This window comes from Canis lupus, chromosome 17 (genome assembly GCF_048164855.1).
Source record: "Canis lupus baileyi chromosome 17, mCanLup2.hap1, whole genome shotgun sequence".
NCBI classification, from domain to species: domain Eukaryota; kingdom Metazoa; phylum Chordata; class Mammalia; order Carnivora; family Canidae; genus Canis; species Canis lupus.
The window spans coordinates 26,510,446-26,531,786 of record NC_132854.1 but is presented as its reverse complement, the minus strand read 5'-3'; the positions used below and the strand labels follow the sequence as shown (position 1 = coordinate 26,531,786).

The following is a 21,341-nucleotide window of genomic DNA, read 5'->3' as shown; positions in this document are numbered from 1 at the left end:
AGACTAATTAATGACAATCAGGATGCCTTTTGTTAGTATGGTGATATATTAGGATATAATTTTAGTACATAATAGAGAACAAAATCTGTGGCTTAAACAGAATTGAATTTATTTTATCCAATGTAATATCCTGTATTTAACCTGTAATAGCCCTTTTAAAGTTTGTAAGAGATGTCTATAGCAAAATGTGATCTAGAACTCTGCCTCCTCCTATCTTGATGCTGTTTTGGTTTTAGTGTGATGTCTACATCTGCATTTTACAACTTTGCAAAACAGAACTATGTTAACCATATTCCAGGAATCTGGATAAGAGGGAGAGAGAGAGAGAGAGAGAGAGAGAGAGAGTTATTTCCTTGATGAAAACTGCATGGAAATTGTATGCATCATTTTTAATATAAATAGATCTCATGCATTATTTAAATATACTTATATTAAAATACTGGAAAAATGTTTGCTGCTTGAATGAAATTCCTACATTTTATTTGGCCACTGTACTCACATACCATTAACCAGAATTTAGCCAAAATTCATAGTTTTAAAGAAAACTAAGAGGTGTAAGATTATACCAGATGGTCTTGCAGCAAGCCAAAAATTGGGGGTTCTATGTTTAAATATAATGAAAGCACAACTACAGTTTCTAGAAGTGGTCTCTCCTAGGACTGATAATGGTCATTTGTAAATTCAGGCTTTCTGTAACAGACATGAAAGAATTAGTTATAAATGAATGAATGAATCCTACTGGGAACATACCCATATTTTCAATTTCCTCTTTATAAACTCCACTTGCCTCCACATTTATAGGTTTTTATCCCTTTACACTCTATGTAACCCAGATCTACGTCATGAGGTCCTCTTGGCTGACAGCCAGTGATTTGGGGACCATTTAATTCTCAGGGCTTTAGCAGGTTTATCTGCTCTATCATCATATTGGGCAAATCTGGAATATAATGTCAGATCAGAGATTTTAGTTTCTCATCATACTTATTAAAATTTTAGTTTGTAATTCAAATTTAATAGATACTTTCTGAAGAACCACAAAATCATCTACTTAAAGAGATCATTATATTAGTTTTAGTCATGACAAATAGAGGCTTAACCACAGAAAGAGATAATCACTCAAGTTCTTCTCAAAGTTGCCATGATAGCCCAGCTCCCTCTTAAGGCTCAAAACTTTAGTTTTCCAATTTGCATTTTTACTTTTGTGCCAAACTTTGCTTCTAATCCTTCTCAAATTGTTATAGTTATAATTATGACTGCTATTTTTTTATTATTTTTGAAGGTATGGCTTTTGATCTACAGTAAATGTCACATATTAAGTTCATACTGTTTGTTTCTGGTATCAAATATTTTGTATTCTAGTTCTGTCATTTAACATATTTATTAGTTCTCTTAGTTACTTTTATTAATATGCATATACACTTTTTGTATTTTTAAGAGAAAAATATTTTAAGAATATTGAACTATACTAAGGTAAAGAAAAAGTCCTGGATAATACCAAATAATATTTCTTATTAAGATTATTCTAAAAAAAAAAAGATTATTCTATTGACCATCATTCCAGGTATAATTATCTATTAGCCAGCCCTGTCTTTTCTATCTCGCAAATCACTTAAAATATACAATTCGCTTATTCATTGTTAAATTCATTGAGAAGTAATAATTTATATGAAATTTATATGAATATGAATTATATATGAATTTAAATGACATAATTATATTATGTCATTATAAAATTACATAATTGGCAACCCTACATTTTCTAACTTTTTATAGTGGGGAAAGGTGTAACATTCTCCATATTGCACATTTTCTATCAATAAAATAATTTGGTTTCCATGATAAATATTGTGAATTCAAACAAGAAGTATGATTTCTGTGTTTGTTTTATCTGCCAAAGCTAAATCAAGATGAGGTCTACATTAAGATTTGACCCCCCCAAATTCTTACTGAAGTCCTAGATTATCAAGTAAAAAAAAGTATTTTGCCAAGATAACCATAAGAAGGACATCAGAAACATCATTTTGAGGCAGGTAGGAATGAATCACTTATGTTTTCGACAATGCTAGGCTTCGAGTATATTTGAAATATTTGATTTTGCTATATTTTTCATGTTCATTAAGACAAACGAGACTCATATGGAAAGAAAATATTATAGGCTTACATGAAGAATTAAATCATGTAACCCCAGTACTGAGAGAACTAATAAAAATTTTATGTCAACATTTATGTATCTCATCAAGGAAACTTCCCCTTGTCTTTAATAGAATTGGAAAGTTACTGAAAAACAAATAAGGAAAATGCATTCTAAATCAAGCACTAACATGCATATAATTTTCTAACAGCCAAATTCTTAAACAATACATAGTTTAATTTACTTCCTGTATTGTAATTTTTTGACTTTATAAGTAAAAATTATATACTTGTGCTTTACTTAAGATTTACTCTATTTATGTGTAACCCATATATGTATCTTTCAGTCTAACCTGATTTTGTTAAAGTGATACTAATACAGAAATTTAGACTGAGAGGACTTTTCACTTCAAGTTTATGATAAGAAATTTTTCATTCTCTGTATTCATTTAATATCTTTTATAGAATCGTGTATTGAATATGAATTTGAGTACTGGCCTCAAATATCTTCTTGAAATTAGTCTTTTAATCATATACTAAGAGCATCTCTATTATTATATTTTGTATTTCCAAGAAATGTCATTTCTAACATCAGGGAAACATTACGTAACCAAAGAGGGATTTCAGCCAATGAAGTGATGAAATGTAAGATCATATAAAAAATTACTAGTAGTAAATTTAGAATATCTTACATAGATAAATATGTTCTAACTTGTCATTGGGGAATGCAACTATAATTCTTTAAAACCTATATTACTTTTATTATATTTTGTTAAAAACAAATCATTATGCCCAGGCCACAGGTAGGAGAGGGAAAGAGAGATTGACAAAGTGGCAACACACCTCTCAGAATGAGGAATAGGTTTGTTATTGGGATGGTGTTGATGATTTCACCTTAATGTCAAGGCCAAAACCTATCAAACTTTACTTAACTATACTTTAAGAATATGTCAGTATCATCTCATACAGATGATTAAACAAAAGAAAGATGGAGAGAAAAAGAGAATGAAACAGAGACAGATAAACAGAGAAACAGACTTCATTAATTCAACTTTTTTCAGTAACCAAATTGGGTAAAGGAGCCTGTCCTGCCTTTATCATCTTGTGGGGTTTTTTTGTTTGTTTGTTTTGTTTTGTTTCTTTCAGAAATATTTTGTTGCTGTTATAAGCTGTTGTTTAACCCATGTTTAAACTGCTATATTTAAATTTTTTATTTTTATTTTACGTTATATAAATGAGGAGAATTTACACATTGCTAAATGCATGAAAAAATAAAGAATAGACCATCACTGAGGTGAATAGGCTTATAATGTAAGGAGACAGGTATTAAAAACAAAATTTATTAAGTATTATGTAATCTGTTTAGGACACTTTATTTTATATGTGTACATTTTTCCATTTTTCTTTTTTTTTTTAAAGATTTTATTTATTCATGACACACACACACACACACACACACACACAGAGAGAGGCAGAGACACAGGCAGAGGGAGAAGCAGGCTCATGCAGGGAGCCCAACATGGGACTTGATCCTGGGCCTCCAGGATCATGCCCTGGGCTGAAGTTGGCACTAAACCAAGTATTTTTTATACAGCAAAATCAATGATCAAATATAATCATAGACAAAATGTTATCAGTGTGCTAGAACTTAGTAAATATTTCCTCATGTGTCATTTCTGAAGAATATACGAGACAATGAGTTCAGGTAACCAACATGATCAGAAAGATACCTAAATAAGGTGATGATGACCATTAAATTTAGTTTTCTATAGAACCAAGACAGTATATTAAGAGACAATATAGCATATTATGAGTATATATTTTGCCAGTATAGCTATATTACAACTATATAAATGGAGGGAGGGAAAGCAGATGGAAAAAAAATCTCAAAAAAAAATCGCTGAAATTATAACAATTGTATAAGTAGTGATATTAATACAGTATTTTACATACATATACTTTTATTAGCTCTTAGTATTTATATATAATAAATGTCATCACATGTACTTTATTATATATAAAACATTAATGTAAATGTTTGTTAGCTTTCCCTGTAAGATCTGAAAATCCTTCAGAAAGAAAAATCTGAAAAATATCTAGAAATGATGATGAATCCAGTAATATTTAGCATCCTTAACTCCCAGATCCCATTTCTTATTTTCAGAAACCATAGCTTCTTGAAGAAATGGCTGATTGAATATGTGAGGCAGAAGACATATTATTCTGTAATATCTTTCTTACCAGATTAGCATGAAACTATTAAAGACTCTGAGAGTCAAAGACTAAGGATTCAATATGAACAGGCTTCCACTGTCATAAGATGGAGTGATTTGAGTTTCAAATAACTATTTTTTTATTGCAACAAAGCCAACCAATATTGGTTATATTTATGATTTCCTAAAGATAAAATAGAAAATGCCATTTTCAGAGAGTGATAGAAAACCATTCATTATGTGGTAAATAAAGTGAAAGAATCAGGCATTTTTCCAAATTTCCCTAGGTCCGTTCTAACCTTGGATTGCCAAATCAAAGATGAAGTCTGCGTCTTTTTATAAAGAAATTTCAAACAATAACAAAAATAATGATAAAATTAGAATCTCACCATTTTTGCAAATTCCCTAAAATAATAATTTATAGGATTTAAGCATCAATGGCTGTGGAAATCTAAATGAGAGACAACTAGACATTGTGTGTCTTTATATACTTACCAACACCGTCTGTAGTCTTGCCAGAGAGATTGAACTAGAGTCTGATCTAGTAGAGACTAGAGTTTCTTCATATAGTTGCCAAGTTGCAGAAAATTCAGAGTGTAAAGATACATGTAGAACTGCACCAAGATTATTCATCATCAAAACCTGGAGTTTGGAAAACTGTACAAGTCAAGCAAAATAGCCAAATTTCTCCAAAGAATTTTTTTTAAGATTTTATTTATGTACTCATTAGAATACACAGAGAGGAAAGAAAAGAGAGAGAGAGAGAGAGAGACAGAGACAGAGAAGAGAGAAGCAGGCTCTATGCAGGGAGCCTGACGTGGGACTCAATACCAGATCTCCAGGATCAGGCCCAGGGCTGAAGGCAGCCAGCCCTAAACCGCTGAGCCACCCGGGCTGCACTCAATCAAGTAAATTTTAAAGATCTAACCGGTTTTATTGAGTGATTCATCTAGCAATATGAAAAAAGCTTCAAAAGGCTGCAGAAAGGGAAAATGTTTTTAAAGCATGGGAAGACATTAATGAAAAAAAGCGTTGTTTGAGGTGAGATTACCTTTCTTTGAGAGACAAAAGGGCCTATTGGGGATAAAATAATCTTCCTTTGGGAATTAAGATAGCTTTTAAATCTTGGTGGGTTTAGCATATAAGTGACTCCATTTCGGACTGTTTCTTTTTAACAGCATTAAAATGAGAAATACAGTTGGTAAGGGAAAACATTTGACAATACTAAGACTATTTAATGGAAGATTAAGATGAATAAAGTAAAAAAAAAAAAAAAAGATGAATAAAGTAATAAAATGCCAGGACTTTGATATGTTGAAGAAAAAAAATGAGAAAGCTTGTTAAACATATGCTTTGATTCTAAGAATGTTTTGTATTAGGAATGTAAATATTGATCAGTATTAGGTAAATAGAGTGTTTCTCTTTGCTTGTTCAGATATCACCAGTAGCATAAGAAATGCCAATTAGATATCTAAGAAATTCTTAAGACTCAAGTAGAACATCTTATTTGCATATAAATAAAAGAAACATAATTTGTATCTAAGGTTATATTAGTCTGTGGGAGATTAGTTCTTTCTCATAATAATTTATTTCCACTATTTATTCAAGCCATTTTATTAGACCCAGATATTTCATGCCTTCTAGCATGAGCCTTCAAAGTGCAAAGACAAAAGGACTATAACACTAAATTTGTTGCTCAGACATTCTCTCATTTTTTTTTAAGTGTTACTTATTTTTTTTTAAGAGTTTATTTATTTATTCATGAGAGACACAGAGAGAGAAAGAAAGGCAGAGTCACAGGCAGAGGGAGAAGCAGGCTCCATGCAGGGAGCCCGATGTGGGACTTGATCCCGGGTCTCCAGGATCATGCCCTGGGCTGAAGGCAGTGCTAAACCGCTGAGCCACCTGGGCTGCCCCATTCTCTCATTTGTTTATTCAAATCAGTCTGCACTAAAGCTTAGAAATGGTGGCTTTAGTTTGTAAGTTTTGTTGGCTTCTTTTAATTGAAATCTCTCAGGAGAATAGATCAAGCTAACAATAATTATTTTATTAATTTGAAAATTTAGTCTAACTTCCAGATTTATTATGAAATATGTTTTTATGGAACTTGGGTGGCTCAGTCGGTTAAGCATCCAATTCTTGATTTCAGCTCAGGTCTTGATATCAAGATTGTGAGATCAAGCCCTGCATTGGGTTCCTCACTCAGCAGGGAGTCTGCTTGGGATTCTTTCCCTCTGCCCCACCCCCTGCATGCTCTCTTTCTCTCAAATACATAAATGTTTAAAAAAATAAATTCCATCAGAAGAAATTATATTTCATTTATGAAGCCTTCAAGTTTTCCACATGTAGTATTCTACGATACCCACATCTTGAAATGACTAGAAGAGAAAAACAAAAAGGCTTAAATATAGAGCACTAGCTATATGGGAATTTAAAGCCTGTAGTATTTTAGTATGGGTATGACATACCTTATTGCAAAATTAAACAAAAATTTTTCAAAATATTAATTCACCATGAGTGTAAAAATTACTTGCACTATTGAAGTGACTATATTTATCTGTATCTGATCTCTTGTCCCCAGTGAGTCCAAATCCACTCTTCAGTGGGAGGAAAAATTGTCTAGTTAAGAAATGTTTGCTAATCCAATAATCCAGTAGGGCTTCTTTTTTCTTAATATTTCTTTTTAAATTCACTTATTCATGAGAGACAGAGAGGAAGGCAGACACAGGCAGAGGGAGAAGCAGGCTCCATGCAGGGAGCCCAACGTGGGACTCGATCCTGGGTCTCCAGGATCACGCCCTGGGCTGAAGGCAGCGCTAAACCACTGAACCACCCGGGCTGCCCTCCAGTAGAGCTTCTTAGTAACTTAGTCTCTGCTTGGGTGACTGAGCTAACTGTCTTTCTTCAGAGACCTATTATATTTCTCTGCCAAGGTAGAAACTGGTATGAAGTTGAAATTCAGATAATTTTGTGATGGGAGAGTAGGGAAATGTGAAGAAGGTTGGATCCTTGAACTGACAGGATATTCTCTCACCCTTTCTGAAATATACTTTGATGTGAATTATTAGTTTGTATCACTGGGTGCTAATTCCTTACAGTTAACGATCCTAACTACTTTCAGGGATTTCATGATTGTGGTCATTTGCTCTCAGTTTCAAAGCTGCTAACTGCTAAAGCCACTTTTTTCTAATGCCAACCTTTTCTGGTCCCTTGACATAAAGGAGTGTGTTGCCCTCAAACAGTCACCCAGGCTTGCAGGAAATTTTTGGTGACTTGATCAGCAATGGCAGGACAGGAGTTTCCCCATCCAGTCCTGTTCTTTTCTAGCACTTCTGCTTGTGCCTTTCTGTCGGTGCCCTCTATGTACATACTGGATGTGGTTGAATGCAGGGCCATTCCCAGAAGCATATCTGCTCTTACTAATCAATCAGGGGTGTCCTGATGTTATGTATTATAGCAACACACTTTAAAAAAAAATGGACTTAATTTTTCCATAATTGCCTCTTTGGAAATGATCTTGTAGTAATCATTCATTCATTCCTTTTCTCCCTCCCTCTCTTCCTTCCCTCCCTCCTTTCTTCCCTCCCTCCCTCCCTCCCTTCTTTCTCTTTGCCCTCTCTTCCTCCTTTTTTCCTTCCTTCATTCCATTTTTAAAAATTAATGGACTTTATATTTAAGGCAGTTTTAGCTTTACAGAAAAATGAGCAGAAAATACAGAGTTCCGGATCACTAGGTGGCTCAGCAGTTTAGTGCCTGCCTTCGGCCCAGGGTGTGATCCTGGAGTCCCGGGATCAAGTCCCACATCAGGCTCCCTGAGTGCTTCTCCCTCTGCCTGTCTCTCTCTCTCTCTCTCTCTCTCTCTCTCTCTCTGTGTGTCTCTCATGAATAAATAAATAAAATCTAAAAAAAAAAAAAATACTAAGTTCTTGTACCAACCCTCAATCACTGAGCCCCCTCTCATTTCTTCTGTTTTTAACGTCTTGCATCAGTGTGGTAAATTGATTACATTTGATAAGCCAATAATGATACATTTACTAGGGCCCATAGTTTGTATTACTATTCACTCTTTATGCTGTACATTATAGGTATTTGACAGATGTATGATGCCATATATCCATCATTTCTCTCTGCCCCTTTTTGAAAATTCTTCCTCTCTCCTTTAATTCCTTCAACTAATTACCTGTTGACTTGTAATTAGCCCTGACTTTAACAAAGTAGAAGTATCAAGTGTAAATAAAAGTGCGAAGTCTGCAACAGACTAACTCAAATGTTTATGTAAGAGAGAAACAACAGAGACAATTCCCATATTGCAAAATAAAAAGCATTTCCCTGGAAACACAATAAAGGCAGGCAACTTACCAGTTTTGGACAGCTCAGAAGTTAATGTTTCATAAGTTTGAAAGATTAGGGTATATGCTAGGAAGTGCAAATATTATCTATTATTCACCAGGGGTATGTTTGTTCCTCAGAGGAGAGGTGGGAGCTGCACTTGGAGGGATATGCAGTAGTCTGGTAATGAAAGGTATTAAATGCTATGTTAAAAGTTAGAAAATTGGCCAAAGTTAACACTGCTTCAGGCAATTGGCTGGTGATTTGACAAAGAAAAATAAATGTTAGGTTGTTACAAATGTCAAAGGAGAAAAGTAGGGGGGGCAGTGTTTTCCCAAATCTTAAAAAAGAAAATCTCAAACTAAAGCATGACAATACACAAACATTTTTGAGAATTTAATAAATGTAGACAAAATGTAGAATTCAATTGAAGTGCCTCGTTTTCTATATAAAACTTGAGAATTCTGACAATCTACTGAGAATGTCACCTTTCTTTCTTTCTTTCTTTCTTTCTTTCTTTCTTTCTTTCTTTCTTTCTTTCTTTCTTTCTTTCTTTCTTTCTTTCTTTCTTTTTCTTCTTTCTTTCTTTCTTTCTTTCTTTCTTTCTTTCTTTCTTTCTTTCTTCTTTCTTTCTTTCTTTCTTTCTTTCTTTCTTCTTTCTTCTTCTTTCTTTCTTTCTTTCTTTCTTTCTTTTTCTTTCTTTCTTCTTTCTTTCTTTCTTTCTTTCTTTCTTTCTTTCTTTCTTTCTTTCTCTTTTAGGTTTTATTTATTCATGAGAGACACAGAGAGAAGCGGAGATATAAGCAGAGAAAAGCGGAGATATAGAAAGAGAGAGAAGTAGGCTCCCTGTGAGGAGCCTGATGCAGGACTGGACCCCAGGACCCTGCTATCACACCCTGAGCCAAAGGCAGATGTGCAAACACTGAGTCACCCAGGTGTCCTGGCATTTCTAATAACATAGCGATATTGTTTTCTACTCTGTTAATAAGAATCTTAGAAACAATTAGTATTATATAGATACTTCCTGTTAAAATTTATAATACATTTAACGACCTTTTCAAGTAAACCTAGATCCTTGTATTTCATGTCAGTTTGAGGGAAATTTCTATTCACTTCCCTCAGATTTCGTCATGAAGAGTTTTGTTCCAATCAGCCCCTCTTTATTGCACTTTATGCTGAATCTTTCTACTTCCTGACCTGATTGGTGTGTGTCGTATATTGTTTCATGTTCCTCTGGATGAACCCAATCTAATGAATAGCTACAAACAACAGAGTTATTTTTCTCTTTTGTTTTTCCTCTACTCCACTCTACTTTTAGGAAAACTCGAAATATATCCAACTTTCTACATTAATATTTTCCTAAGAAAGGCTGTTTTAAGCTTCAGGGTAGAAGTAGATATTCAGATGCTCAGATGTGAAACCCTTTCAAATGTGGAACCACTTTCTCCAATTAGCCTGCCAACTATGGCAGAATATGCTACCCAAAATATACCAGGTTGGCATAAGGATTATTTTAAGAAAAAGGCACTTGAGAATCAGCAGGTACAGGAAGGTCATTCTAATTTCCTTTTCTGTCTGAAACCAGGAGATAAAAACTCCTTGTGAAAGGTGCCCTCCCTCTACCAAGAGAAAAGAAACATTGTTTGACAGGGAGGCAGAAACAAGAGAGAATTCTGTACAAATAGACCTCTTTAAAATAATTCTTATCTTGTTCTAGTCTCCCCACATAGTTGAATTACTTTTCCATAACTGCTTCTCTTTGTTCCATCTAGTATAAAAGAGTCTATCTTTTTTTTTTTGAAGGGTTTTTTGTTTGTTTAATACATCTGAAAAGAATGCATATACAAAGAATTGAGACATGAGAAAGCATTGGTTCAACACTAATGAATCTACAATAATTAGGATTTGGGGAAGGGGGAGAAGATTACCTAAATATTTTTAAAAATTGGAAACTGTGACCAAAATAAGTGGATAATATCCCTATTAACACTTACGAAGAGTCTTCATAAGACTCCATGATTTTTTATTAAACTAGAGAGCCTTAACTAGCTACTCTAGGGTTCCTCATATGCAAAACAGAAATAAGGGGATTCCTCTGACTGGTCCCCATGTTGTTAAATGTTCTCCCCACCCCCATCCCCACCCCCAGCTTCTTCATGAAGCAGATCTCCATCCTCCCAACTTAAAAGAAGATGTGCATCATTCCATAGACATCTGTCTCCTAGCGCCACCTCTCACATTTCTTCGATTCACCAGGTCTTCAGTTGTGTTCTAGGAACACTGTTATCATACACTATTAAGCTGGACATCTATGCTAAGCATATAAGACAATGACTGACAAGGAAAAAAATGTTTTTTAATTACGTACTCAATCCATTTGGTGTATTTCAAAAGGTGCAAAGAGTATCTTATGAAAGCTCTTCTATCACATTGAACTTAAATCTGCATGTTGTTCTGTTGATCTTTCTTATGTCAATTTAATTCTTAGGTCCAATGAAAAAATCAAAAAGGGTAGAGGGAAGATCTTGACTCCCTTACATCTATCAGAACAAGGCAGGCATTTACGTTTCTATTTGCCTAACCCATTATCTCTCTCCTCTTTGAGGCTAGGGAGAAAAACAAAGGATTGTTAGTCACTCTATTATATAATATTTTTGGTGTGCTAATCTAACATAAATTACTCTTTCGAGAATTTTTAGAGAGAATACCCTATGTTAGAATTTTGAGTGTATTCTTGAATTCCCATAGTTTCATTCATTTAACTGTTGACCTTGACATTATTTAGATGGGATAATGGAATATTTAAACATATATTTATGTAGACAGACTCAACTAATTATATTAACTTTTCTTCTTGAAACCAGCATAGATGAAATTTTAAAACAGTGACAATAAGTCCTATCAAAATGAGAAACTAAATTTATATTTAGGATGTGGCTTTATGAAATATTTTATTGTAGCGATATAGATATATAACTTCAGATTCAGACAGATCCTTGGGAAACAGTCAAAAATCACCTAGATGTAATTTGAATACAGTAGGAATTGTGACCTATAATAAGGGAAAATGAAAGAGAGAGAGAGTGAAAGAAAGAGATAGATAGATATGGGGGTAGTGGGAGAGAGTGTTTAATCAAATCATAAAGTAGAAACAGGTTCCTGCAGAATTGTGTAAAAATGTAAAATCTGGTAGAATTATATCAAAATGTTACTAGGGCAAAATAGGAACCTTTAAGTTCTAACCCTGGTAAATATAAAATTGTCCAGATGGTAAAGGTTGGTAAATATTGTTTTAGTATGCATGTGTGGAGAGAAATTTAGACATGTTTATCTCCCTAGCTCAAACAAGACTAAGATACTGACATGACTTGAACACAAAAATATGAACAATGAGACCCCAATTGTGGTCCCAGTTTAACAACAATAAAAATTTGGTCACTCTGTGTGTATGTGTGTGACAGTTATCACCCTGAACAAAAATTATCTAGCAAATAAGTGATCTTAGTAACCTCAGCTGTTAACCTCAGTTCACTTTGTTAATTCCAGTTTACTTCGAATATTGTAATTATATCATTAAGGTTAAGATATTTTTAACCCTGGAAAGGTTTTGAATAAAATATAGAGATGATGATATAAATCATAGATACATTAATGATATACTTTTGGTTAGGGATAATATCTGTATTTGGAATAAAAAATGTAATGATTAAAATAATTACATATCTTAGAGACTTGAAAAATTTAGTTTGGTTGTTTTATTAAAATGTGTAATTGAGTGATAGATTTTACACTTCATATTTTATTTTAAAGTTTAAGTAAGGAGCACCTGGGTGGCTTAGTTAGTTAATCATCCTGCTCTTGATTTTGGCTCAGGTCATGATCTTGTGATTGTAAGAGCAAGCCCTGGATCTGGCTCTGTGCTAGGGTGGAGCCTACTTAAGATTCTCTCTCGCTCACTCTTCCTTTGCCCCATCTCACTCCCTCAAGCTCTCCCTTTTTTTCTCTCTCTCTCTCAAAAAAAAAAAAAAAAATCTTTTTTTAAGTTATATGAAAATTTTAATCCCTGCAAGCAACACTGGAATGTTGAAGACAACTTGAAAATCTTTCTAAATTTACTATATTAAATTTACTGTTATGGATTAAATAATTAGGATTAAAGTATCAGTGACTGAGATTTTAAGAGAATTTTATGTTGATTAAAATAAATATAAGGTGCTCCTGAAGCCGCCACCTCTGCCGGAGGCCACAGCGGGACCCACCCTGGAACCATGTTTCCAACCAGTATGACAATGACGTCACTGTTTGGAGCCCTCAGGGCAGTATTCATCACATTGAATATGCAATGGAAGCTGTCAAACAAGGTTCAGCCACAGTTGGTCTGAAATCAAAAACCCATGCAGTGTTGGTTGCATTGAAGAGAGCACAGTCAGAGCTTGCAGCTCATCAGAAGAAAATTCTCCATGTTGATAAGCATATTGGGATCTCAATTGCGGGACCTACTGCTGATGCTAGACTGTTATGTAATTTTATGCTCCAGGAGTGTTTGGATTCCAGATTTGTATTTGACAGACCTCTTCCTGTGTCTTGTCTTGTATCTCTAATTGGAAGCAAGACCCAGATACCAACATAATGGTATGGTGGGAGACCATATGGTGTTGGACTGCTTATTGCTAGTTATGATGATATGGGCTCTCACATTTTCCAAACCTGTCCGTCTGCCAACTATTTTGACTGTAGAGCCATGTCCATTGGAGCCCGTTCTCAATCAGCTCGTACTTACTTGGAGGGACATATGTCTGGGTTTATGGAGTGCAATTTGAATGAACTGGTTAAACATGGTCTGCGTGCCTTATGAGAGACACTTCCTGCAGAACAGTACCTAACTACAAAGAATGTTTCCATTGGAATTGTTGGTAAAGACTTGGAGTTTACGATTTATGATGATGATGATGTATCTCCGTTCCTGGAAGGTCTTGAAGAAAGACCACAGAGAAAGGCACAGCCTGCTCAACCTGCTGATGAACCTGCAGAAAAGGCTGATGAACCAATGGAGCATTAAGTCACAAACCAGTCTATATGTGTATTATCAAATATGTAAGAATGCAGGAGCCCTTACTGATGACAGTAATCTATACTTTGAACCAAAAGATGCAGCGTGGTCTTCTGGTATGTTTTAAGAATCGGTCCAGATGTGTTTTTCCCAAGTAACTTGTCTGAACCATATAATGGTGTGCATTTTTCTTGAGAGGGTCTATATAATCATTTTCTAGAAAGTATAGTTATCTGTACTAATGTTTTTATATGAAGAACATAGTGTCTTTGTGGTTTTAAAGACAACTGTGAAATAAAATTGTTTCACCTGCAAAATAAATAAATAGATAGATAGATAGATAGATAGATAGATAAATAAAAGTTCCTGATTCTATCAGAGTAAATTGTAGTACTTTACTCCTTTAGAGAGTATCTTATCATTGTTTTCTTTCTTTTCCTTTAAAATTATGTTTTATTAGGCTGAAGTCTTTAATTTGTATACTTAGAGAAGACACTGAAATTATCAGAACTCCAATTACATCATCCATAAAATGAGACTCTTAAATCAGATGATTTTTAAATGACCCTGCACTAAATGTCAGAAGCAAACAGAAACATGAAGACTATAATTCAAAGACTTAAATCTGTTAAGGGACATTCTTTTTTTTTTTTTAATTGTAAAATTATATTCTTACACATGGCTAAGGAGAGATTGCTTCCTGCAGAGAGACAAGAACTGAATGAGAAGTTGTGCACTGCTGAGGGTCCTCATAGTCCCCACCCAACCACTGAGCACCTCCTTGATCTTTCAATTAACACCAAAACAAAGCCACCATTACCTCATATTTTTGGAATTTGAAGTAATGTCTTGCTAGTGTTTGATTTACATTTTAAAGATGAATTCAGACTGCTCCTTTATCAGACTGTGATTGATTCACTTTTTATTCAGTAAAATAGCTAAAATGATCAATTTTCTCAGACTTTAGAACATTTAAATGCCTGTATCTGCAGCTGAAAATTGTCCAACTTTATAAAAAATTCTGAACCTAAGTTTGAATATTTATTTTTATATGTACGCATGTTATGCTCTGTTCCTGAAAAATTATCAAGTCAAATGTTTATAGAAGATTTACTGTCATGATTCTAAACATTTAACCTGATTTTTTAAATATAGCTTAAAATCTGGCTCTAAATCTTCCATCTCAATTTGTTACTTTAATGTTTTTAAGTTTCTTTTTTCATTACTATAGATTGTGTTTAATGTGCTAATACTTTATATTAAAAATAATATTGTTTTAAATCATATTTTAAAATATTTTCTTTTAATACTTTAATTTACATTTTATAATGATTTTATCATGTTTCTTGCATTTGAAATGTATGTTAAATTCAGTTGTCTGAAATCTGTGAGGAATCAGGAAATGTTTATCTCCACTTAGTCTTTTACGAAGGGTAATAAGCTGCTTCTCAGCTGTATTAGACTAAGGACTTAGATTTAAGAGGAAACAATCTTCAAAATAAAATACCCTTGTGGCTTTCTATCCCTCAATTTAAGAGTTAGTCTTGACTTACTCTTCCAGTATACTGCAGATACTCTCTCCTTTAGCTTTCACCAATTTGAACTACTAGAAATCTGAATTTTCGTTTTTCGTTGATCCATGTGGATTTTATAACATGACGGTAGTCTCTACTCTTTGGGACAATATATCTTCAATTTTGTGTAGTTTTGTGCCTGACCATTTTTGTTGGTTTCCTCACAGTAGTATCTATATTACTTTCCTACTGCTGCTATAGCAAATATCCACAAATGCAATAGCTTTAAAAAATACAAATTTATTGTCTTACATTTCCAGAGACCAGAAGCCCTACATTAATTTCATTCAATTAAAATCAGGGTGCCAACAGGGCTGTTTCCTTCTGGAGGCTATGAGAGAATATTCCATGCTCTTGTAGCTCACTGCATTATACCATTTGTAGGCCATTCCTAATCTTCAGAGTTTATTACTCCAGTCTCTGCCTCCAACATTGCATTACCTCTTCTCTCTTTTATACTTGAACCTCCTTCTGGCTCCCTTCTATAATGACACTTGCAATTACATTTAAGGTTACCAGATAATCCAAAATTTATAATGTAATTTTTAAAAATAGATACTGTAGTAGGTGTGTATCCTACCAACCTACTACAGTTGGAATAATATTTTGAAAAATTCTTCTTCCAGTCCAGAATATGAGTAAACTATGATGGAAATCAGCACAATATTTGAGAGGTTGATGTAAAACAGAAACCACTTGTTAACTTGGTGTCAGTATTCAAGCACAGTGGGAGCTCAAGCACGTTGTAAGTGTTGTGCTAAGTTACCTCATTCATAGGGGGTAGCTGCCATGCCCCCAGATAGTCCAGCTGCAGCCAAATATCTTCCTGTAGATTCTACAAGTCCTAGATGAGTTGTATGGGCATCTCCAGTTCTGTAGCAAAGGATGCTAGCGATTCTTGAATTTCACCCATGTCATTGAGAGAAACATGCAGGTTCATTCAAGAATGTTCTCCCTCGTCCTCATAGTCCTGCCTCATCTTATTGCTTCTGTTTTGTCCTCATTGGTTTCAGTTTATCATCTTCTTCCTTTTTTCACATCCATCCTTCCTTTAGTTGCTGTCAGCTGCTGTCTTAGTTGACCTATAGAATCTTCAAACCCACTGTTAAAGCAGAAACAGTATCCACCAAGATACTTTTCAGTCAGCCCCTACTATTTTGTAAGAGTTCGTATCTGCAATAGATCTCTTACTTCACTCATATTGGTTCTGCTTCTCCGATAAAGTTTTGATAGATAAATATGCTGCTTTTATAGCAATAAAAACAATAAGAAGCTAGAACCTAAAAATTCATATTATCTTAGAAAATACTAAAACATTTTAAAATAACAAATAAGGGAAAACGTTGGAGTCTCTTGATGCTCCTATTGTGTGAAGTCAAGTCTTTGACTAGAACCTCTGATCTTGCTTTGACCAAAACTCTTATCACAAACCATCTACAACTTTACTCTAGGAATCCTGGATCTTTTACCATATCACCATAGTATTATATCCAGAAAGTTTAGGGCCTAATTGAGACTGATAATGAACAATTTAAATCATAGTTTTACTCTAATTTATATAATTTTGTTTTCATTAGAAACATCTTCTTGTATATAGTAAGACAGATGGCTGCCTTTAAATAGTGCTGATATAGGGGATCCCTGGGCAGCTCAGAGGGTTAGCACTGCCTTCGGCCCCGGGCATGATCCTGAAGTTCTGGGGTCAAGAGTCCTGTGTCGGGCTCTCTGCATGGAGCCTGCTTCTCCCTCTGCCTGTGTCTCTGCCTCTCCCTCTCTCTGTGACTCTGTGAATAAATAAATAAAATATTAAAAAAATAGTGTTGATATAAACTTAAATGATAAAAGTGTAATATCAATAACATGAGCTCTTAGGAAAATAGTCAAATAAATGGACTTGATGATGGGATAGGATATAAAATGTGTTAGAGGATGGAAAACCTGTTGAAGCAAATAAAAAATTAGAGAGAATATACTTGAATAAGCATACTGCCTGTTAAGAGGTAGCAGTTGGAAGGTAGCTTGTTTTTGAGTTTGTGATTTAAGAGAAGATAGTTTGAATGATGAAAAATCCAAACTCAACACTGGATATGGGTTGTTGAAGGGAAATAGAAGAGAAGGACTGAGAGATGGATGGGCTATTTTCATGGATGTCTAAATAATATATTTTAATGGAAGGTGTTTTAATATAGTAGAAGAGTATGATAACAGGAGCTAATCTATCAAAGGAGCATAGAAGGTTAGCAGAAGGTAAATCAATACTTTTTATATAAAGGTCATGGAACACAATAGAAACAGAACACACTCAGAGGAATCTGAATTTTTTACCATATGATTTTGAAAATAGTATTTAGAAGCAGGGGTGATACTAGTGCCATTTCCATACTCTGAGTTATATGTAGCATGGAAAAAAAAACACTTTTAGGTGGTGAGGAAAATGAGAACCATAGTGATAGTAATAGTTTAATAAAAGCAAGGAGGAACATTCAGGGGAATATTTGTTGAATATAAATAGAGGTTTCGAAGTACCTTCTGGAAAAGTTGGTCAATTGGAGGAAAAAGAGTTTTAAAATACATCTAAAAGTACAGATCATGCTATAGGAATTTAAATTAAATATCTAATTACCAACATGGTACAGGCACCAAATAATCATAACAGATTCTGACTAAAGTGACCAGTAGAGCCATACTCATTTTTAGTAGCTGAACATTAGTGTTAGATTTCTGTTCTAGAAATAATGGAAAACTGGCATTTAAGAAGGTGTCATGGGGCTCCTAGGTGACTCAGTTGATTAAGTATCTGACTCTTGATTTCAGCTCAGCTCATGATCTTGGAGTTGTGAGGTTGAGCCCTGAGTCAGGCTCCACACTCAGGAGTCTGCTTTGAGATTCTCTCTCTGCCTTTCCCTCTGCCCTTCCTCCTCCCCTACCCTTCCTTCTCTTAAAAAAAAAAAAAAAAAAGGCAGTGTCATAAAAACAAAAAGAATGCCAGGCATGCAGGCATGGATAGTGTAGTAGAGAAGAGAACACACAGGTTTGGGTTGATGAAACTTATATTAACCATCATCATATAGTGTTGATAGCTACAACAGTTGTTGCCATTTGTGTCAGCAGTGTGCAAACATAATAGACTTAGATAGTTTTTTCTCTTTAGAAGCATCCGGCAGTAATTTTAAATAAAACCACCCAGAAAACTTTTGGGAAAGCTATTCTCATGGTGATAGGAAAATTTCAAAGGTCTGTTGATTGATGGGGACTCATAGCTGCTTCCCTGATCAAAATAGATGAGAGTCTCATCTAAATATTAAGTATTCTCTCTAACTGCACCTCATTTGTGTGCGTATTTGAGAGAGAGAGAAATTGAGAGAGAGAGAAATCAGGAGTATGATGATTTTGATGGTCTTTTTATTTTTATATTTTTAGCTTTTTTGTTCATAAACACTGATTCTGTATTCTCCTATCACTTTGCACTTTTGGAATCATCTATGAAAACCGTATGGTCATTTGTACTCTTCTCTACAGATAATGACAGTCATTGTAAAGGCCAAATCCTCAGAAGAGCACTATTTTTGGAAAAGTGCTTCTGTGCAAGTCTGTGTTTCTATCATGTTTCCCAAAAAACAGCAGGAATTTTCACTCTCAGGGTGATTCCTACACTCTATATAATTCCACTCTTTCTTGAAGGCAAATTTGAAGAAGCTATTCTCAGAGACAGATACCCACTGAGAGCATAGCAAATACAGTTTTACCTATTATGTTGGATTTACTTCTGTTTTCTTGTCCTTAATACTAGTGTCAGTACCTAGTGCCTACACTTGTTCTGAAGGTGAAATGAATCTAAGAAAAATGAAACCAAGATTTGGCTTACCATTCACCCTGGCCCTCTTTAGAGATAACCTTTACTGGATTCATTTATTTACAATTGATACATGCCAAAATTTGTCATATATATGTTTACTTAAAAAAAGAGGGAAATGATTCTGAAAAATTATAAGCTTACTCAATTACACAGTCTGCCTTTCAGCTCTATGATCAAGAAGTTAATAATTCTTAGACATACAGTACTGCTGGATGGCTTCAGAGAAATTATTTCTAATTGGTGTTAGGCAGTTGGTACTATTCTTCAGTGAATTTTGTCCCTTTGTGTATTTCAGTGATGTTTTCACATCTTCATTCTTCTGCTGATATTAACACTTCCCCGTGTAACCATCTCTGACTTCCTTCAAGAAAATTAAAGTAATCAAGGATAAAATGCATCATTTAAGTATTTTTGCACTAAAACTAAATTATTTAAAAAACACACACTCACACACACATGCATGGACATGTATTCTTCTCAGAGGACTCTTCTTCCAGTTCCTCCATAGGTTTTCCTAGTCCAATCTATACCAATCCCATTTAAAACTTTTTTTCAGGGATCCCTGGGTGGCTCAGTGGTTTAGCACCTGCCTTTGGCCCAGGGCGTGATCCTGGAGTCCCGGATCGAGTCCCGCGTCGGGCTCCCGGCATGGATCCTGCTTCTCCCTCCTCCTGTGTCTCTGCCTCTCTCTCTTTCTCTCTCTCTATGTCTATCATAAATAAATAAATCTTAAAAAAATATTAAAAAAAAAACTTTTTTTCAATACATTAGATCCATTGCTATTTTACTGTTTAAGCCATCTAGAAAGATGTTCAAGCCTTCCCCTCCCACACACACAACCCCCCCACACACAAAATGAACCCTCTCCTATCCCTGTACACTGTAATAGTTTACCATGAAATGACACCATATTTTAATCTATGCCCACCTCTTAACATACTTCAATCTGGGCTCTTCCTTTGACTTGCATAATATTTTCACAATGTCATTACTAATCTCACGATTTGTCATTCCCTTTGGTACCATCTCAGTTTTTCTTACAGAAAAATCTAGAACCTGTTTTATGTTCATCACAGGCTCTTTACTGAATTCTTTACTCCTTTTTCTTCCCAAACATATTTAACTGATTCTACTTCTGCTTCTGATAAGAGATCTAGGAAAAGCAGAAATAGAATCAGTAAACATATTTAGCACCATTATATAGTTGTCTTTCCATTTTTCTCTCTAAAATTCTATTATCTTGGTCTTCTATAAAAAATTTCCTAAGAATTTATTTATTGTCATTGTTTCAACTAGTACTTTATATTTCAAATGTTAACTAATCTGTAGATCCAGCTTAGTTGGCATAGTTTGCAGGAAAATTTTGGATCATCACCATCTTTTCAGATTATCTCTTTCTGGATGTCTTATATAAAATAGAATCTCATTAGCTTTCTCCAAAGTATTACTTTTACTTCATTTTTATTGTTTTGTATATATATCCACTTCAACTCACCTTTTAAAAATCACTTCTAGTATTTCCGTTCCTTTATTTCATTTTCAGTAGTACTTGTCAGACAAGGACTAAAATAAAAATCTCCACAAACTTTTTACACATGTGTTTCAGACTCATAGCCTCCTTTCTCTGCTAACCCTGTGCATTTGCCACAGGTATTTTAGATTCTACAAATGTCTGCCCCAGATCTATTCTTTCTGTTCATCTTCACTTTAATCCCTCTGCTTTCATCATTTTTTAATCTCTCCAGTCAGAAATTTGTCTTTAACTCTTCCTCTTTTTTTATTAAACTTTTGACATATAGTAAGTCTTGCTTGTTTTGCTTCTTTGTTACATAGTAGATTAATCCCCTTATCTGTGTCCTGACTTCCTGTGATGGTTAATTTTATGTGTCATCGAACCCTGGTTAATATACCACTCCTCCAAATGATTGCTGTAACTTCCTGACTTGTCTCTTTTCCTCCAGTTTTTCCCCATTAGGTCAATTCATCTCCCTGACAGCAAAATTTCTGTCTTAAATACAATCTTGACCAAGTCATTCCCATTTTGAAGCTTTTCAATGGTTTTCATTCCTTTTATGATAACTACATTCTTTTGAGTATATTAGAGTTGCCTCTGTTTTCATCTCTAGCCCCTTATACATGCATTTCTGCTACTAAATACATAACCATTATATAACAGCATTTATATAATT

At 34.3% G+C, this 21,341-nt stretch overlaps 1 long non-coding RNA gene and 1 pseudogene across 2 annotated transcripts in view; both read left to right on the top strand.

Annotated features, from left to right (window-relative positions):
* LOC140607970 (uncharacterized) overlaps positions 1-21,341 on the top strand; it is a 353,114-nt gene that overhangs the window by 181,270 nt on the left and 150,503 nt on the right. The gene's annotated exons all lie outside the window — the stretch shown is intronic.
* On the top strand, positions 10,137-13,903 carry LOC140607732 (proteasome subunit alpha type-1 pseudogene; annotated as a pseudogene).